Consider the following 20,169-nt stretch of genomic DNA (forward strand, 5'->3'; position numbering starts at 1 on the left):
ATGTGTGCACTCAACTTCCAGAGTTACATTGATGTGTGTTGGCAGCAGTTCAGAAACCCGTTCTTTGGAGAATGTAGAAACAGTCATTTACAGCCCTAGAGACGCATATAAGAGTTAACAGTAAGAATGCGTTTCAAACACAGAAGACCCGCTTCTTACAAACTGATATGCTGTGTGTTGGTTCCTTTTAGGAAGTTGCATCTATGTTTAGATTCAGCGAGCGAGAAACGCGTTTCTTCCAAAAGCTGCGTTTGGACATTCCAGAGTGGATTGGATAACAGGCTGTAAAGGGAAATACCTTGCTCTAAAAGCAAAACGGAGCTATCTAGCAGAATGGTTGTCAATGTGTGCATTCAACTTCCAGAGTTACACTGATGTGTGTTTGCAGCATTTCAGAAACCCTTTCTTTGCAGAATGTAGAAACAGTCATTTCCAGCCCTAGAGACACATCTAAGAGTTAGCAGTAAGAATGCGTTTCAAACACAGAAGACCCGCTTCTTACAAACTGATCTGCTGTGTGTTGGTTCCTTTTAGGAAGTTGCATCTATGTTTAGATTCAGCGAGGGAGAAACGCGTTTTTTCCAAAAGCTGCGTTTGGATATTCCAGAGTGGATGGTAGAACAGGCTGTAAAGGGAAATAACTTGTTCTAAAAGCAAAACGGAGCTATCTAGCAGAATGGTTGTCAATGTGTGCATTCACCTTCCAGAGTTAAACTGATGTGTGTTTGCAGCAGTTCAGAAACCCTTTCTTTGGAGAATGTAGAAACAGTCATTTCCAGCCCTATAGACGCATATAAGAGATAGCAGTAAGAATGCGTTTCAAACACAGAAGACCCGCTTCTTACAAACTGATCTGCTATGTGTTGGTTCCTTTTAGGAAGTTGCATCTATGTTTAGATTCATCGAGGGAGAAATGCGTTTCTTCCAAAAGCTGCGTTTGGACATTCCAGAGTGGATGGGAGAAAAGGCTGTAAAGGGAAATACCTTACTCTAAAAGCAAAACGCAGCTATCTAGCAGAATGGTTGTCAATGTGTGCATTCAACTTCCAGAGTTAAACTGATGTGTCTTTGCAGCAGTTCAGAAACCCTTTCTTTGCAGAATGTAGAAACAGTCATTTCCAGCCCTAGAGACGCATATAAGAGTTAGCAGTAAGAATGCGTTTCAAACACAGAAGACCCGCTTCTTACAAACTGATCTGCTGTGCGTTGGTTCCTTTTAGGATGTTGCATCTATATTTATATTCAGTGAGGGAGAAACGCGTTTCTTCCAAAACCTGCGTTTGAACATTCCAGAGTGGATGGGAGAACAGGCTGTAAAGGGAAATACCTTGCTCTAAAAGCAAAACGGAGCTATCTAGCAGAATGATTGTCCATGTGTGCACTCAACTTCCAGAGTTACATTGATGTGTGTTGGCAGCAGTTCAGAAACCCGTTCTTTGGAGAATGTAGAAACAGTCATTTCCAGCCCTAGAGACGCATATAAGAGTTAGCAGTAAGAATGCGTTTCAAACGCAGAAGATCCGCTTCTTACAAACTGATCTGCTGTGTGTTGGTTCCTTTCAGGAAGTTGCATCTATGTTTAGATTCAGCGAGGGAGAAATGCGTTTCTTCCAAAAGCTGCGTTTGGACATTCCAGAGTGGATGGGAGAAAAGGCTGTAAAGGGAAATACCTAACTCTAAAAGCAAAACGGAGCTATCTAGCAGAATGGTTGTCAATGTGTGCATTCAAATTCCAGAGTTACACTGATGTGTCTTTGCAGCAGTTCAGAATCCCTTTCTTTGCAGAATGTAGAAACAGTCATTTCCAGCCCTAGAGACGCATATAAGAGTTAGCATTAAGAATGCGTTTCAAACACAGAAGACACGCTTCTTACAAACTGATCTGCTGTGTGTTGGTTCCTTTTAGGAAGTTGCATCTATATTTAGATTCAGCGAGGGAGAAACGCGTTTCTTCCAAAAGCTGCGTTTGGATATTCCAGAGTGGATGGGAGAACAGGCTGTAAAGGGAAATAACTAGTTCTAAAAGCAAAACGGAGCTATCTAGCAGAATGGTTGTCAATGTGTGCATTCAACTTCCAGAGTTAAACTGATGTGTGTTTGCAGCAGTTCAGAAAGCCTTTCTTTGCAGAATGTAGAAACAGTCATTTCCAGCCCTAGAGACGCATATAAGAGTTAGCATTAAGAATGCGTTTCAAACACAGAAGACCCGCTTCTTACAAACTGATCTGCTGTGTGTTGGTTCCTTTTAGGAAGTTGCATCTATGTTTAGATTCAGCGATCGAGAAACGCGTTTCTTCCAAAAGCTGCGTTTGGACATTCCAGAGTGGATGGGAGAACAGGCTGTAAAGGGAAATACCTTCTTCTAAAAGCAAAACGGAGCTATCTAGCAGAATGGTTGTCAATGTGTGCATTCAACTTCCAGAGTTAAACTGATGTGTGTTTGCAGCAGTTCAGAAACCCTTTCTTTGGAGAATGTAGAAACAGTCATTTCCAGCCCTAGAGACGCATATAAGGGTTAGCAGTAAGAATGCGTTTCAAACACAGAAGACCCGCTTCTTACAAACTGATCTGCTGTGTGTTGGTTCCTTTTAGGAAGTTGCATCTATGTTTAGATTCAGCGAGGGAGAAACGCGTTTCTTCCAAAAGCTGCATTTGGACATTCCAGAGTTGAAGGGAGAACAGGCTGTAAAGAGAAATACCTTGCTCTAAAAGCAAAACGGTGCTATCTAACAGAATGGTTGTCAATGTGTGCATTCAACTTCCAGAGTTAAACTGATGTGTGTTTGCAGCAGTTCAGAAACCCTTTCTTTGGAGAATGTAGAAACAGTCATTTCCAGCCCTAGAGACGAATATAAGAGTTAGCAGTAAGAATGCGTTTCAAACACAGAAGACCCGCTTCTTACAAACTGATCTGCTGTGTGTTGGTTCCTTTTAGGAAGTTGCATCTATGTTTAGATTCAGCGAGGGAGAAACGCGTTTCTTCCAAAAGCTGCGTTTGGACATTCCAGAGTGGATGGGAGAACAGGCTGTAAAGAGAAATACCTTGCTCTAAAAGCAAAACGGAGCTATCTAGCAGAATGGTTGTCAATGTGTGCATTCAACTTCCTGAGGTAAACTGATGTGTCTTTGCAGCAATTCAGAAACCCTTTCTTTGCAGAATGTAGAAACAGTCATTTCCAGCCCTAGAGACAATTATAAGAGTTAGCAGTAAGAATGCGTTTCAAACACAGAAGACCCGCTTCTTACAAACTGATCTGCTGTTTGTTGGTTCCTTTTAGGAAGTTGCATCTATGTTTAGATTCAGCGAGGGAGAAACGCGTTTCTTCCAAAAGCTGCGTTTGGATATTCCAGAGTGGATAAGAGAACAGGCTGTAAAGGGAAATAACTTGTTCTAAAAGCAAAACGGAGCTATTTGGCAGAATGGTTGTCAATGTGTGCATTCAACTTCCAGAGTTAAACTGATGTGTGTTTGCAGCAGTTCAGAAAGCCTTTCTTTGCAGAATGTAGAAACAGTCATTTCCAGCCCTAGAGACGCATATAAGAGTTAGCATTAAGAATGCGTTTCAAACACAGAAGACCCGCTTCTTACAAACTGATCTGCTGTGTGTTGGTTCCTTTTAGGAGGTTGCATCTATGTTTAGATTCAGCGAGGGAGAAACGCGTTTCTTCCAAAAGCTGCGTTTGGACATTCCAGAGTGGATGGGAGAACAGGCTGTAAAGGGAAATACCTTCTTCTAAAAGCAAAACGGAGCTATCTAGCAGAATGGTTGTCAATGTGTGCATTCAACTTCCAGAGTTAAACTGATGTGTGTTTGCAGCAGTTCAGAAACCCTTTCTTTGGAGAATGTAGAAACAGTCATTTCCAGCCCTGGAGACGCATATAAGGGTTAGCAGTAAGAATGCGTTTCAAACACAGAAGACCCGCTTCTTACAAACTGATCTGCTGTGTGTTGGTTCCTTTAAGGAAGTTGCATCTATGTTTAGATTCAGCGAGGGAGAAACGCGTTTCTTCCAAAAGCTGCATTTGGACATTCCAGAGTGGATGGGAGAACAGGCTGTAAAGAGAAATACCTTGCTCTAAAAGCAAAACGGAGCTATCTAACAGAATGGTTGTCAATGTGTGCATTCAACTTCCAGAGTTAAACTGATGTGTGTTTGCAGCAGTTCAGAAACCCTTTCTTTGGAGAATGTAGAAACAGTCATTTCCAGCCCTAGAGACGCATATAAGAGTTAGCAGTAAGAATGCGTTTCAAACACAGAAGACCCGCTTCTTACAAACTGATCTGCTGTGCGTTGGTTCCTTTTAGGATGTTGCATCTATCTTTATATTCAGTGTGGGAGAAACGCGTTTCTTCCAAAACCTGCGTTTGAACATTCCAGAGTGGATGGGAGAACAGGCTGTAAAGGGAAATACCTTGCTCTAAAAGCAAAACGGAACTATCTAGCAGAATGATTGTCAATGTGTGCACTCAACTTCCAGAGTTACATTGATGTGTGTTGGCAGCAGTTCAGAAACCCGTTCTTTGGAGAATGTAGAAACAGTCATTTACAGCCCTAGAGACGCATATAAGAGTTAGCAGTAAGAATGCGTTTCAAACACAGAAGACCCGCTTCTTACAAACTGATATGCTGTGTGTTGGTTCCTTTTAGGAAGTTGCATCTATGTTTAGATTCAGCGATCGAGAAACGCGTTTCTTCCAAAAGCTGCGTTTGGACATTCCAGAGTGGATTGGATAACAGGCTGTAAAGGGAAATACCTTGCTCTAAAAGCAAAACGGAGCTATCTAGCAGAATGGTTGTCAATGTGTGCATTCAACTTCCAGAATTACACTGATGTGTGTTTGCAGCATTTCAGAAACCCTTTCTTTGCAGAATGTAGAAACAGTCATTTCCAGCCCTAGAGACACATCTAAGAGTTAGCAGTAAGAATGCGTTTCAAACACAGAAGACCCGCTTCTTACAAACTGATCTGCTGTGTGTTGGTTCCTTTTAGGAAGTTGCATCTATGTTTAGATTCAGCGAGGGAGAAACGCGTTTTTTCCAAAAGCTGCGTTTGGATATTCCAGAGTGGATGGTAGAACAGGCTGTAAAGGGAAATAACTTGTTCTAAAAGCAAAACGGAGCTATCTAGCAGAATGGTTGTCAATGTGTGCATTCACCTTCCAGAGTTAAACTGATGTGTGTTTGCAGCAGTTCAGAAACCCTTTCTTTGGAGAATGTAGAAACAGTCATTTCCAGCCCTATAGACGCATATAAGAGATAGCAGTAAGAATGCGTTTCAAACACAGAAGACCCGCTTCTTACAAACTGATCTGCTATGTGTTGGTTCCTTTTAGGAAGTTGCATCTATGTTTAGATTCATCGAGGGAGAAATGCGTTTCTTCCAAAAGCTGCGTTTGGACATTCCAGAGTGGATGGGAGAAAAGGCTCTAAAGGGAAATACCTTACTCTAAAAGCAAAACGCAGCTATCTAGCAGAATGGTTGTCAATGTGTGCATTCAACTTCCAGAGTTAAACTGATGTGTCTTTGCAGCAGTTCAGAAACCCTTTCTTTGCAGAATGTAGAAACAGTCATTTCCAGCCATAGAGACGCATATAAGAGTTAGCAGTAAGAATGCGTTTCAAACACAGAAGACCCGCTTCTTACAAACTGATCTGCTGTGCGTTGGTTCCTTTTAGGATGTTGCATCTATATTTATATTCAGTGAGGGAGAAACGCGTTTCTTCCAAAACCTGCGTTTGAACATTCCAGAGTGGATGGGAGAACAGGCTGTAAAGGGAAATACCTTGCTCTAAAAGCAAAACGGAGCTATCTAGCAGAATTTTTGTCAATGTGTGCATACAACTTCCAGAGTTACACTGATGTGTGTTTGCAGCAGTTCAGAAACACCTTCTTTGGAGAATGTAAAAACAGTCATTTCCAGCCCTAGAAACGCATATAAGAGTTAGCAGTAAGAATGCGTTTCAAACACAGAAGAACCGCTTCTTACAAACTGATCTGCTGTGTGTTGGTTCGTTTTAGGAAGTTGCATCTATGTTTAGATTCAGCGAGGGAGAAAAGCGTTTCTTCCAAAAGCTGCGTTTGGACATTCCAGAGTGGATGAGAGAACAGGCTGTAACGGGAAATACCTTGTTCTAAAAGCAAAACGGAGCTATCTAGCAGAATGGTTGTCAATGTGTGCATTCAACTTCCAGAGTTACACTGATGCGTGTTTGCAGCAGTTCAGAAACCCTTTCTTTGGAGAATGTAGAAACAGTCATTTCCAGCCCTAGAGACGCATATAAGAGTTAGCAGTAAGAATGCGTTTCAAACACAGAAGACCCGCTTCTTACAAACTGATCTGCTGTGTGTTGGTTCCTTTCAGGAAGTTGCATCTATGTTTAGATTCAGCGAGGGAGAAATGCGTTTCTTCCAAAAGCTGCGTTTGGACATTCCAGAGTGGGTGGGAGAACAGGCTGTAAATGGAAATACCTTGCTCTAAAAGCAAAACGGAGCTATCTAGCAGAATGGTTATCAATGTGTGCATTCAACTTCCAGAGGTAAACTGATGTGTGTTTGCAGCAGTTCAGAAACCCTTTCTTTGGAGAATGTAGAAACAGTCATTTCCAGCCCTAGAGACGCATATAAGAGTTAGCAGTAAGAATGCGTTTCAAACACAGAAGACCCGCTTCTTACAAACTGATCTGCTGTGTGTTGGTTCCTTTTAGGAAGTTGCATCTATGTTTAGATTCAGCGAGGGAGAAACGCGTTTCTTCCAAAAGCTGCGTTTGGACATTCCAGAGTGGATGGGAGAACAGGCTGTAAAGAGAAATACCTTGCTCTAAAAGCAAAACGGAGCTATCTAGCAGAATGGTTGTCAATGTGTGCATTCAACTTCCAGAGGTAAACTGATGTGTCTTTGCAGCAATTCAGAAACCCTTTCTTTGCAGAATGTAGAAACAGTCATTTCCAGCCCTAGAGACAATTATAAGAGTTAGCAGTAAGAATGCGTTTCAAACACAGAAGACCCGCTTCTTACAAACTGATCTGCTGTTTGTTGGTTCCTTTTAGGAAGTTGCATCTATGTTTAGATTCAGCGAGGGAGAAACGCGTTTCTTCCAAAAGCTGCGTTTGGATATTCCAGAGTGGATAAGAGAACAGGCTGTAAAGGGAAATAACTTGTTCTAAAAGCAAAACGGAGCTATTTGGCAGAATGGTTGTCAATGTGTGCATTCAACTTCCAGAGTTAAACTGATGTGTGTTTGCAGCAGTTCAGAAAGCCTTTCTTTGCAGAATGTAGAAACAGTCATTTCCAGCCCTAGAGACGCATATAAGAGTTAGCATTAAGAATGCGTTTCAAACACAGAAGACCCGCTTCTTACAAACTGATCTGCTGTGTGTTGGTTCCTTTTAGGAGGTTTCATCTATGTTTAGATTCAGCGAGGGAGAAACGCGTTTCTTCCAAAAGCTGCGTTTGGACATTCCAGAGTGGATGGGAGAACAGGCTGTAAAGGGAAATACCTTCTTCTAAAAGCAAAACGGAGCTATCTAGCAGAATGGTTGTCAATGTGTGCATTCAACTTCCAGAGTTAAAATGATGTGTGTTTGCAGCAGTTCAGAAACCCTTTCTTTGGAGAATGTAGAAACAGTCATTTCCAGCCCTAGAGACGCATATAAGGGTTAGCAGTAAGAATGCGTTTCAAACACAGAAGACCCGCTTCTTACAAACTGATCTGCTGTGTGTTGGTTCCTTTAAGGAAGTTGCATCTATGTTTAGATTCAGCGAGGGAGAAACGCGTTTCTTCCAAAAGCTGCATTTGGACATTCCAGAGTGGATGGGAGAACAGGCTGTAAAGAGAAATACCTTGCTCTAAAAGCAAAACGGAGCTATCTAACAGAATGGTTGTCAATGTGTGCATTCAACTTCCAGAGTTAAACTGATGTGTGTTTGCAGCAGTTCAGAAACCCTTTCTTTGCAGAATGTAGAAACAGTCATTTCCAGCCCTAGAGACGCATGTAAGAGTTAGCAGTAAGAATGCGTTTCAAACACAGAAGACCCGCTTCTTACAAACTGATCTGCTGTGCGTTGGTTCCTTTTAGGATGTTGCATCTATCTTTATATTCAGTGTGGGAGAAACGCATTTCTTCCAAAACCTGCGTTTGAACATTCCAGAGTGGATGGGAGAACAGGCTGTAAAGGGAAATACCTTGCTCTAAAAGCAAAACGGAGCTATCTAGCAGAATGATTGTCAATGTGTGCACTCAACTTCCAGAGTTACATTGATGTGGGTTGGCAGCAGTTCAGAAACCCGTTCTTTGGAGAATGTAGAAACAGTCATTTACAGCCCTAGAGACGCATATAAGAGTTACCAGTAAGAATGCGTTTCAAACACAGAAGACCCGCTTCTTACAAACTGATATGCTGTGTGTTGGTTCCTTTTAGGAAGTTGCATCTATGTTTAGATTCAGCGAGCGAGAAACGCGTTTCTTCCAAAAGCTGCGTTTGGACATTCCAGAGTGGATGGGAGAACAGGCTGTAAAGGGAAATACCTTGCTCTAAAAGCAAAACGGAGCTATCTAGCAGAATGGTTGTCAATGTGTGCATTCAACTTCCAGAGTTACACTGATGTGTGTTTGCAGCATTTCAGAAACCCTTTCTTTGCAGAATGTAGAAACAGTCATTTCCAGCCCTAGAGACACATCTAAGAGTTAGCAGTAAGAATGCGTTTCAAACACAGAAGACCCGCTTCTTACAAACTGATCTGCTGTGTGTTGGTTCCTTTTAGGAAGTTGCATCTATGTTTAGATTCAGCAAGGGAGAAACGCGTTTTTTCCAAAAGCTGCGTTTGGATATTCCAGAGTGGATGGTAGAACAGGCTGTAAAGGGAAATAACTTGTTCTAAAAGCAAAACGGAGCTATCTAGCAGAATGGTTGTCAATGTGTGCATTCAACTTCCTGAGTTAAACTGATGTGTGTTTGCAGCAGTTCAGAAACCCTTTCTTTGGAGAATGTAGAAACAGTCATTTCCAGCCCTATAGACGCATATAAGAGATAGCAGTAAGAATGCGTTTCAAACACAGAAGACCCGCTTCTTACAAACTGATCTGCTATGGGTTGGTTCCTTTTAGGAAGTTGCATCTATGTTTAGATTCATCGAGGGAGAAATGCGTTTCTTCCAAAAGCTGCGTTTGGACATTCCAGAATGGATGGGAGAAAAGGCTGTAAAGGGAAATACCTTACTCTAAAAGCAAAACGCAGCTATCTAGCAGAATGGTTGTCAATGTGTGCATTCAACTTCCAGAGTTAAACTGATGTGTCTTTGCAGCAGTTCAGAAACGCTTTCTTTGCAGAATGTAGAAACAGTCATTTCCAGCCATAGAGACGCATATAAGAGTTAGCAGTAAGAATGCGTTTCAAACACAGAAGACCCGCTTCTTACAAACTGATCTGCTGTGCGTTGGTTCCTTTTAGGATGTTGCATCTATGTTTATATTCAGTGAGGGAGAAACGCGTTTCTTCCAAAACCTGCGTTTGAACATTCCAGAGTGGATGGGAGAACAGGCTGTAAAGGGAAATACCTTGCTCTAAAAGCAAAACGGAGCTATCTAGCAGAATGTTTGTCAATGTGTGCATTCAACTTCCAGAGTTACACTGATGTGTGTTTGCAGCAGTTCAGAAACACCTTCTTTGGAGAATGTAGAAACAGTCATTTCCAGCCCTAGAAACGCATATAAGAGTTAGCAGTAAGAATGCGTTTCAAACACAGAAGACCCGGTTCTTACAAACTGATCTGCTGTGTGTTGGTTCCTTTTAGGAAGTTGCATCTATGTTTAGATTCAGCGAGGGAGAAAGGCGTTTCTTCCAAAAGCTGCGTTTGTATATTCCAGAGTGGATGGGAGAACAGGCTGTAAAGGGAAATAAGTAGTTCTAAAAGCAAAACGGAGCTATCTAGCAGAATGGTTGTCAATGTGTGCATTCAACTTCCAGAGTTAAACTGATGTGTGTTTGCAGCAGTTCAGAAACCCTTTCTTTGGAGAATGTAGAAACAGTCATTTCCAGCCCTAGAGACGAATATAAGAGTTAGCAGTAAGAATGCGTTTCAAACACAGAAGACCCGCTTCTTACAAACTGATCTGCTGAGTGTTGGTTCCTTTTAGGAAGTTGCATCTATGTTTAGATTCAGCGAGGGAGAAATGCGTTTCTTCCAAAAGCTGCGTTTGGACATTCCATAGTGGGTGGGAGAACAGGCTGTAAATGGAAATACCTTGCTCTAAAAGCAAAACGGAGCTATCTATCAGAATGGTTATCAATGTGTGCATTCAACTTCCAGAGGTAAACTGATGTGTGTTTGCAGCAGTTCAGAAACCCTTTCTTTGGAGAATGTAGAAACATTCATTTCCAGCCCTAGAGACGCATATAAGAGTTAGCAGGAAGAATGCGTTTCAAACACAGAAGACCCGCTTCTTACAAACTGATCTGCTGTGTGTTGGTTCCTTTTAGGAAGTTGCATCTATGTTTAGATTCAGCGAGGGAGAAACGCGTTTCTTCCAAAAGCTGCATTTGGACATTCCAGAGTGGATGGGAGAACAGGCTGTAAAGAGAAATACCTTGCTCTAAAAGCAAAACGGAGCTATCTAGCAGAATGGTTGTCAATGTGTGCATTCAACTTCCAGAGGTAAACTGATGTGTCTTTGCAGCAATTCAGAAACCCTTTCTTTGCAGAATGTAGAAACAGTCATTTCCAGCCCTAGAGACAATTATAAGAGTTAGCAGTAAGAATGCGTTTCAAACACAGAAGACCCGCTTCTTACAAACTGATCTGCTTTTTGTCGGTTCCTTTTAGGAAGTTGCATCTATGTTTAGATTCAGCGAGGGAGAAACGCGTTTCTTCCAAAAGCTGCGTTTGGATATTCCAGAGTGGATAAGAGAACAGGCTGTAAAGGGAAATAACTTGTTCTAAAAGCAAAACGGAGCTATTTGGCAGAATGGTTGTCAATGTGTGCATTCAACTTCCAGAGTTAAACTGATGTGTGTTTGCAGCAGTTCAGAAACCCTTTCTTTGGAGAATGTAGAAACAGTCATTTCCAGCCCTAGAGACGCATATAAGAGTTAGCAGTAAGAATGCGTCTCAAACACAGAAGACCCGCTTCTTACAAACTGATCTGCTGTGCGTTGGTTCCTTTTAGGATGTTGCATCTATGTTTATATTCAGTGTGGGAGAAACGCGTTTCTTCCAAAACCTGCGTTTGAACATTCCAGAGTGGATGGGAGAACAGGCTGTAAAGGGAAATACCTTGCTCTAAAAGCAAAACGGAGCTATCTAACAGAATGGTTGTCAATGTGTGCATTCAACATCCAGAGTTACACTGATGTGTGTTTGCAGCAGTTCAGAAACACCTTCTTTGGAGAATGTAGAAACAGTCATTTCCAGCCCTAGAAACGCATATAAGAGTTAGCAGTAAGAATGCGTTTCAAACACAGGAGACCCGCTTCCTACAAACTGATCTGCTGTGTGTTGGTTCCTTTTAGGAAGTTGCATCTATGTTTAGATTCAGCGAGGGAGAAACGCGTTTCTTCCAAAAGCTGCATTTGGACATTCCAGAGTGGATGGGAGAACAGGCTGTAAAGAGAAATACCTTGCTCTAAAAGCAAAACGGAGCTACCTAACAGAAAGGTTGTCAATGTGTCCATTCAACTTCCAGAGTTAAACTGATGTTTGTTTGCAGCAGTTCAGAAACCCTTTCTTTGGAGAATGTAGAAACAGTCATTTCCAGCCCTAGAGACGCATATAAGAGTTAGCAGTAAGAATGCGTTTCAAACACAGAAGACCCGCTTCTTACAAACTGATCTGCTGTGCGTTGGTTCCTTTTAGGATGTTGCATCTATGTTTATATTCAGTGTGGGAGAAACGCGTTTCTTCCAAAACCTGCGTTTGAACATTCCAGAGTGGATGGGAGAACAGGCTGTAAAGGGAAATACCTTGCTCTAAAAGCAAAACGGAGCTATCTAGCAGAATGATTGTCAATGTGTGCACTCAACTTCCAGAGTTACATTGATGTGTGTTGGCAGCAGTTCAGAAACCCGTTCTTTGGAGAATGAAGAAACAGTCATTTACAGCCCTAGAGACGCATATAAGAGTTAGCAGTAAGAATGCGTTTCAAACACAGAAGACCCGCTTCTTACAAACTGATATGCTGTGTGTGGGTTCCTTTTAGGAAGTTGCATCTATGTTTAGATTCAGCGAGCGAGAAACGCGTTTCTTCCAAAAGCTGCGTTTGGACATTCCAGAGTGGATGGGAGAACAGGCTGTAAAGGGAAATACCTTGCTCTAAATGCAAAACGGAGCTATCTAGCAGAATGGTTGTCAATGTGTGCATTCAACTTCCAGAGTTACACTGATGTGTGTTTGCAGCATTTCAGAAACCCTTTCTTTGCAGAATGTAGAAACAGTCATTTCCAGCCCTAGAGACACATCTAAGAGTTAGCAGTAAGAATGCGTTTCAAACACAGAAGACCCGCTTCTTACAAACTGATCTGCTGTGTGTTGGTTCCTTTTAGGAAGTTGCATCTATGTTTAGATTCAGCGAGGGAGAAAAGCGTTTTTTCCAAAAGCTGCGTTTGGATATTCCAGAGTGGACGGTAGAACAGGCTGTAAAGGGAAATAACTTGTTCTAAAAGCAAAACGGAGCTATATAGCAGAATGGTTGTCAATGTGTGCATTCACCTTCCAGAGTTAAACTGATCTGTGTTTGCAGCAGTTCAGAAACCCTTTCTTTGCAGAATGTAGAAACAGTCATTTCCAGCCCTATAGACGCATATAAGAGATAGCAGTAAGAATGCGTTTCAAACACAGAAGACCCGCTTCTTACAAACTGATCTGCTATGTGTTGGTTCCTTTTAGGAAGTTGCATCTATGTTTAGATTCATCGAGGGAGAAATGCGTTTCTTCCAAAAGCTGCGTTTGGACATTCCAGAGTGGATGGGAGAAAAGGCTGTAAAGGGAAATACCTTACTCTAAAAGCAAAACGCAGCTATCTAGCAGAATGGTTGTCAATGTGTGCATTCAACTTCCAGAGTTAAACTGATGTGTCTTTGCAGCAGTTCAGAAACCCTTTCTTTGCAGAATGTAGAAACAGTCATTTTCAGCCCTAGAGACGCATATAAGAGTTAGCAGTAAGAATGCGTTTCAAACACAGAAGACCCGGTTCTTACAAACTGATCTGCTGTGTGTTGGTTCCTTTTAGGAAGTTGCATCTATGTTTAGATTCAGCGAGGGAGAAACGCGTTTCTTCCAAAAGCTGCGTTTGGACATTCCAGAGTGGATGGGAGAAAAGGCTGTAAAGGGAAATAACTTGTTCTAAAAGCAAAACGGAGCTATCTAGCAGAATGGTTGTCAATGTGTGCATTCAACTTCCAGAGTTAAACTGATGTGTGTTTGCAGCAGTTCAGAAACCTTTTGTTTGGAGAATGTAGAAACAGTCATTTCCAGCCCTAGAGACACATGTAACGGTTAGCAGAAAGAATGCGTTTCAAACACAGAAGACCCGCTTCTTACAAACTGATCTGCTGTGTGTTGGTTCCTTTTAGGAAGTTGCATCTATGTTTAGATACAGCGAGGGAGAAACGCGTTTCTTCCAAAGCTGCGTTTGGACATTCCAGAGTGGATGGGAGAACAGGCTGTAAATGGAAATACCTTGCTCTAAAAGCAAAACGGAGCTATCTAGCAGAATGTTTGTCAATGTGTGCATTCAACTTCCAGAGTTACACTGATGTGTGTTTGCAGCAGTTCAGAAACACCTTCTTTGGAGAATGTAGAAACAGTCATTTCCAGCCCTAGAAACGCATATAAGAGTTAGCAGTAAGAATGCGTTTCAAACACAGAAGAACAGCTTCTTACAAACTGATCTGCTGTGTGTTGGTTCGTTTTAGGAAGTTGCATCTATGTTTAGATTCAGCGAGGGAGAAAAACGTTTCTTCCAAAAGCTGCGTTTGGACATTCCAGAGTGGATGAGAGAACAGGCTGTAACGGGAAATACCTTGTTCTAAAAGCAAAACGGAGCTATCTAGCAGAATGGTTGTCAATGTGTGCATTCAACTTCCAGAGTTACACTGATGTGTGTTTGCAGCAGTTCAGAAACCCTTTCTTTGGAGAATGTAGAAACAGTCATTTCCAGCCCTATAGACGCATAAAAGAGATAGCAGTAAGAATGCGTTTCAAACACAGAAGACTCGCTTCTTACAAACTGATCTGCTGTGTGTTGGTTCCTTTTAGGAAGTTGCATCTATGTTTAGATTCAGCGAGGGAGAAATGCGTTTCTTCCAAAAGCTGCGTTTGGACATTCCAGATTGGATGGGAGAAAAGGCTGTAAAGGGAAATACCTTACTCTAAAAGCAAAACGGAGCTATCTAGCAGAATGGTTGTCAATGTGTGCATTCAACTTCCAGAGTTATACTGATGTGTCTTTGCAGCAGTTCAGAAACCCTTTCTTTGCAGAATGTAGAAACAGTCATTTCCAGCCCTAGAGACGCATATAAGAGTTAGCAGTAAGAATGCGTTTCAAACACAGAAGACCCGGTTCTTACAAACTGATATGCTGTGTGTTGGTTCCTTTTAGGAAGTTGCATCTATGTTTAGATTCAGCGAGGGAGAAACGCGTTTCTTCCAAAAGCTGCGTTTGGATATTCCAGAGTGGATGGGAGAACAGGCTGTAAAGGGAAATAACTTGTTCTAAAAGCAAAACGGAGCTATCTAGCAGAATGGTTGTCAATGTGTGCATTCAACTTCCAGAGTTAAACTGATGTGTGTTTGCAGCAGTTCAGAAACCCTTTCTTTGGAGAATGTAGAAACAGTCATTTCCAGCCCTAGAGACGCATATAAGAGTTAGCAGTAAGAATGCGTTTCAAACACAGAAGACCCGCTTCTTACAAACTGATCTGCTGTTTGTTGGTTCCTTTTAGGAAGTTGCATCTATGTTTAGATTCAGCGAGGGAGAAACGCGTTTCTTCCAAAAGCTGCGTTTGGATATTCCAGAGTGGATAAGAGAACAGGCTGTAAAGGGAAATAACTTGTTCTAAAAGCAAAACGGAGCTATTTGGCAGAATGGTTGTCAATATGTGAATTCAACTTCCAGAGTTAAACTGATGTGTGTTTGCAGCAGTTCAGAAAGCCTTTCTTTGCAGAATGTAGAAACAGTCATTTCCAGCCCTAGAGACGCATATAAGAGTTACCATTAAGAATGCGTTTAAAACACAGAAGACCCGCTTCTTACAAACTGATCTGCTGTGTGTTGGTTCCTTTTAGGAAGTTGCATCTATGTTTAGATTCAGCGAGGGAGAAACGCGTTTCTTCCAAAAGCTGCGTTTGGACATTCCAGAGTGGATGGGAGAACAGGCTGTAAAGGGAAATACCTTCTTCTAAAATCAAAACGGAGCTATCTAGCAGAATGGTTGTCAATGTGTGCATTCAACTTCCAGAGTTAAACTGATGTGTGTTTGCAGCAGTTCAGAAACCCTTTCTTTGCAGAATGTAGAAACAGTCATTTCCAGCCCTAGAGACGCATATAAGAGTTAGCAGTAAGAATGCGTTTCAAACACAGAAGACCCGCTTCTTACAAACTGATCTGCTGTGCGTTGGTTCCTTTTAGGATGTTGCATCTATGTTTATATTCAGTGAAGGAGAAACGCGTTTCTTCCACAACCTGCGTTTGAACATTCCAGAGTGGATGGGAGAACAGGCTGTAAAGGGAAATACCTTGCTCTAAAAGCAAAACGAAGCTATCTAGCAGAATGTTTGTCAATGTGTGCATTCAACTTCCAGAGTTACACTGATGTGTGTTTGCAGCAGTTCAGAAACACCTTCTTTGGAGAATGTAGAAACAGTCATTTCCAGCCCTAGAAACGCATATAAGAGTTAGCAGTAAGAATGCGTTTCAAACACAGAAGACCCGCTTCTTACAAACTGATCTGCTGTGTGTTGGTTCCTTTTAGGAAGTTGCATCTATGTTTAGATTCAGCGAGGGAGAAAAGCGTTTCTTCCAAAAGCTGCGTTTGGACATTCCAGAGTGGATGAGAGAACAGGCTGTAACGGGAAATACCTTGTTCTAAAAGCAAAACGGAGCTACCTAGCAGAATGGTTGTCAATGTGTGCATTCAACTTCCAGAGTAACACTGATGTGTGTTTGCAGCAGTTCAGAAACCCTTTCTTTGGAGAATGTAGAAACAGTCATTTCCAGCCCTAGAGACGCATATAAGGGTTAGCAGTAAGAATGCGTTTCAAACACAGAAGACCCGCTTCTTACAAACTGATCTGCTGTGTGTTGGTTCCTTTTAGAAAGTTGCATCTATGTTTAGATTCAGCGAGGGAGAAACGCGTTTTTTCCAAAAGCTGCTTTTGGATATTCCAGAGTGGATGGTAGAACAGGCTGTAAAGGGAAATAACTTGTTCTAAAAGCAAAACGGAGCTATCTAGCAGAATGGTTGACAATGTGTGCATTCACCTTCCAGAGTTAAAATGATGTGTGTTTGCAGCAGTTCAGAAACCCTTTCTTTGGAGAATGTAGAAACCGTCATTTCCAGCCCTATAGACGCATATAAGAGATAGCAGTAAGAATGCGTTTCAAACACAGAAGACCCGCTTCTTACAAACTGATCTGCTGTGTGTTGGTTCGTTTTAGGAAGTTGCATCTATGTTTAGATTCAGCGAGGGAGAAAAGCGTTTCTTCCAAAAGCTGCGTTTGGACATTCCAGAGTGGATGAGAGAACAGGCTGTAACGGGAAATACCTTGTTCTAAAAGCAAAAGGAACTACCTAGCAGAATGGTTGTCAATGTGTGCATTCAACTTCCAGAGTAACACTGATGTGTGTTTGCAGCAGTTCAGAAACCCTTTCTTTGGAGAATGTAGAAACAGTCATTTCCAGCCCTAGAGACGCATATAAGAGATAGCAGTAAGAATGCGTTTCAAACACAGAAGACACGCTTCTTACAAACTGATCTGCTGTGTGTTGGTTCCTTTTAGGAAGTTGCATCTATGTTTAGATTCAGCGAGGGAGAAATGCGTTTCTTCCAAAAGGTGCGTTTGGACATTCCAGAGTGGATGGGAGAAAAGGCTGTAAAGGGAAATACCTTACTCTAAAAGCCAAACGGAGCTATCTAGCAGAATGGTTGTCAATGTGTGCATTCAACTTCCTGAGTTAAACTGATGTGTCTTTGCAGCAGTTCAGAAACCCTTTCTTTGCAGAATGTAGAAACAGTCATTTCCAGCCCTAGAGACGCATATAAGAGTTAGCAGTAAGAATGCGTTTCAAACACAGAAGACCCGCTTCTTACAAACTGATCTGCTGAGTGTTGGTTCCTTTTAGGAAGTTGCATCTATGTTTAGATTCAGCGAGGGAGAAATGCGTTTCTTCCAAAAGCTGCGTTTGGACATTCCAGAGTGGGTGGGAGAACAGGCTGTAAATGGAAATACCTTGCTCTAAAAGCAAAACGGAGCTATCTAGCAGAATGGTTATCAATGTGTTCATTCAACTTCCAGAGGTAAACTGATGTGTGTTTGCAGCAGTTCAGAAACCCTTTCTTTGGAGAATGTAGAAACAGTCATTTCCAGCCCTAGAGACAATTATAAGAGTTAGCAGTAAGAATGCGTTTCAAACACAGAAGACCCGCTTCTTACAAACTGATCTGCTGTTTGTTGGTTCCTTTTAGGAAGTTGCATCTATGTTTAGATTCCGCGAGGGAGAAACGCGTTTCTTCCAAAAGCTGCGTTTGGACATTCCAGAGTGGATGGGAGAACAGGCTGTAAAGGGAAATACCTTCTTCTAAAAGCAAAACGGAGCTATCTAGCAGAGTGGTTGTCAATGTGTGCATTCAACTTCCAGAGTTAAACTGATGTGTGTTTGCAGCAGTTCAGAAACCCTTTCTTTGGAGAATGTAGAAACAGTCATTTCCAGCCCTAGAGACGCATATAAGAGTTAGCAGTAAGAATGCGTTTCAAACACAGAAGACCCGCTTCTTACAAACTGATCTGCTGTGCGTTGGTTCCTTTTAGGATGTTGCATCTATGTTTATATTCAGTGAGGGAGAAACGCGTTTCTTCCAAAACCTGCGTTTGAACATTCCAGAGTGGATGGGAGAACAGGCTGTAAAGGGAAATACCTTGCTCTAAAAGCAAAAAGGAGCTATCTAGCAGAATGTTTGTCAATGTGTGCATTCAACTTCCAGAGTTACACTGATGTGTGTTTGCAGCAGTTCAGAAACACCTTCTTTGGAGAATGTAGAAACAGTCATTTCCAGCCCTAGAAACGCATATAAGAGTTAGCAGTAAGAATGCGTTTCAAACACAGAAGAACCGTTTCTTACAAACTGATCTGCTGTGTGTTGGTTCGTTTTAGGAAGTTGCATCTATGTTTAGATTCAGCGAGGGAGAAAAGCGTTTCTTCCAAAAGCTGCGTTTGGACATTCCAGAGTGGATGAGAGAACAGGCTGTAACGGGAAATACCTTGTTCTAAAAGCAAAACGGAGCTACCTAGCAGAATGGTTGTCAATGTGTGCATTCAACTTCCAGAGTAACACTGATGTGTGTTTGCAGCAGTTCAGAAACCCTTTCTTTGGAGAATGTAGAAACAGTCATTTCCAGCCCTAGAGACGCATATAAGGGTTAGCAGTAAGAATGGGTTTCAAACACAGAAGACCCGCTTCTTACAAACTGATCTGCTGTGTGTTGGTTCCTTTTAGAAAGTTGCATCTATGTTTAGATTCAGCGAGGGAGAAACGCGTTTTTTCCAAAAGCTGCGTTTGGATATTCCAGAGTGGATGGTAGAACAGGCTGTAAAGGGAAATAACTTGTTCTAAAAGCAAAACGGAGCTATCTAGCAGAATGGTTGACAATGTGTGCATTCACCTTCCAGAGTTAAAATGATGTGTGTTTGCAGCAGTTCAGAAACCCTTTCTTTGGAGAATGTAGAAACCGTCATTTCCAGCCCTATAGACGCATATAAGAGATAGCAGTAAGAATGCGTTTCAAACACAGAAGACCCGCTTCTTACAAACTGATCTGCTATGTGTTGGTTCCTTTTAGGAAGTTGCATCTATGTTTAGATTCATCGAGGGAGAAATGCGTTTCTTCCAAAAGCTGCGTTTGGACATTCCAGAGTGGATGGGAGAAAAGGTTGTAAAGGAAAATACCTTACTGTAAAAGCAAAACGCAGCTATCTAGCAGAATGGTTGTCAATGTGTGCATTCAACTTCCAGAGTTAAACTGATGTGTCTTTGCTGCAGTTCAGAAACCCTTTCTTTGCAGAATGTAGAAACAGTCATTTCCAGCCCTAGAGACGCATATAAGAGTTAGCAGTAAGAATGCGTTTCAAACACAGAAGACCCGCTTCTTACAAACTGATCTGCTGTGCGTTGGTTCCTTTTAGGATGTTGCATCTATGTTTATATTCAGTGAGGGAGAAACGCGTTTCTTCCAAAACCTGCGTTTGAACATTCCAGAGTGGATGGGAGAACAGGCTGTAAAGGGAAATACCTTGCTCTAAAAGCAAAACGGAGCTATCTAGCAGAATGTTTGTCAATGTGTGCATTCAACTTCCAGAGTTACACTGATGTGTGTTTGCAGCAGTTCAGAAACACCTTCTTTGGAGAATGTAGAAACAGTCATTTCCAGCCCTAGAAACGCATATAAGAGTTAGCAGTAAGAATGCGTTTCAAACACAGAAGACCCGCTTCTTACAAACTGATCTGCTGTGTGTTGGTTCGTTTTAGGAAGTTGCATCTATGTTTAGATTCAGCGAGGGAGAAAAGCGTTTCTTCCAAAAGCTGCGTTTGGACATTCCAGAGTGGATGAGAGAACAGGCTGTAACGGGAAATACCTTGTTCTAAAAGCAAAACGGAGCTACCTAGCAGAATGGTTGTCAATGTGTGCATTCAACTTCCAGAGAAACACTGATGTGTCTTTGCAGCAGTTCAGAAACCCTTTCTTTGGAGAATGTAGAAATAGTCATTTCCAGCCCTAGAGACGCATATAAGAGATAGCAGTAAGAATGCGTTTCAAACACAGAAGACTCGCTTCTTACAAACTGATCTGCTGTGTGTTGGTTCCTTTTAGGAAGTTGCATCTATGTTTAGATTCAGCGAGGGAGAAATGCGTTTCTTCCAAAAGCTGCGTTTGGACATTCCAGAGTGGATGGGAGA

The sequence above is a fragment of the Saimiri boliviensis genome, chromosome 14 (assembly GCF_048565385.1).
Source record: "Saimiri boliviensis isolate mSaiBol1 chromosome 14, mSaiBol1.pri, whole genome shotgun sequence".
Taxonomy (NCBI): Eukaryota; Metazoa; Chordata; class Mammalia; order Primates; family Cebidae; genus Saimiri; species Saimiri boliviensis.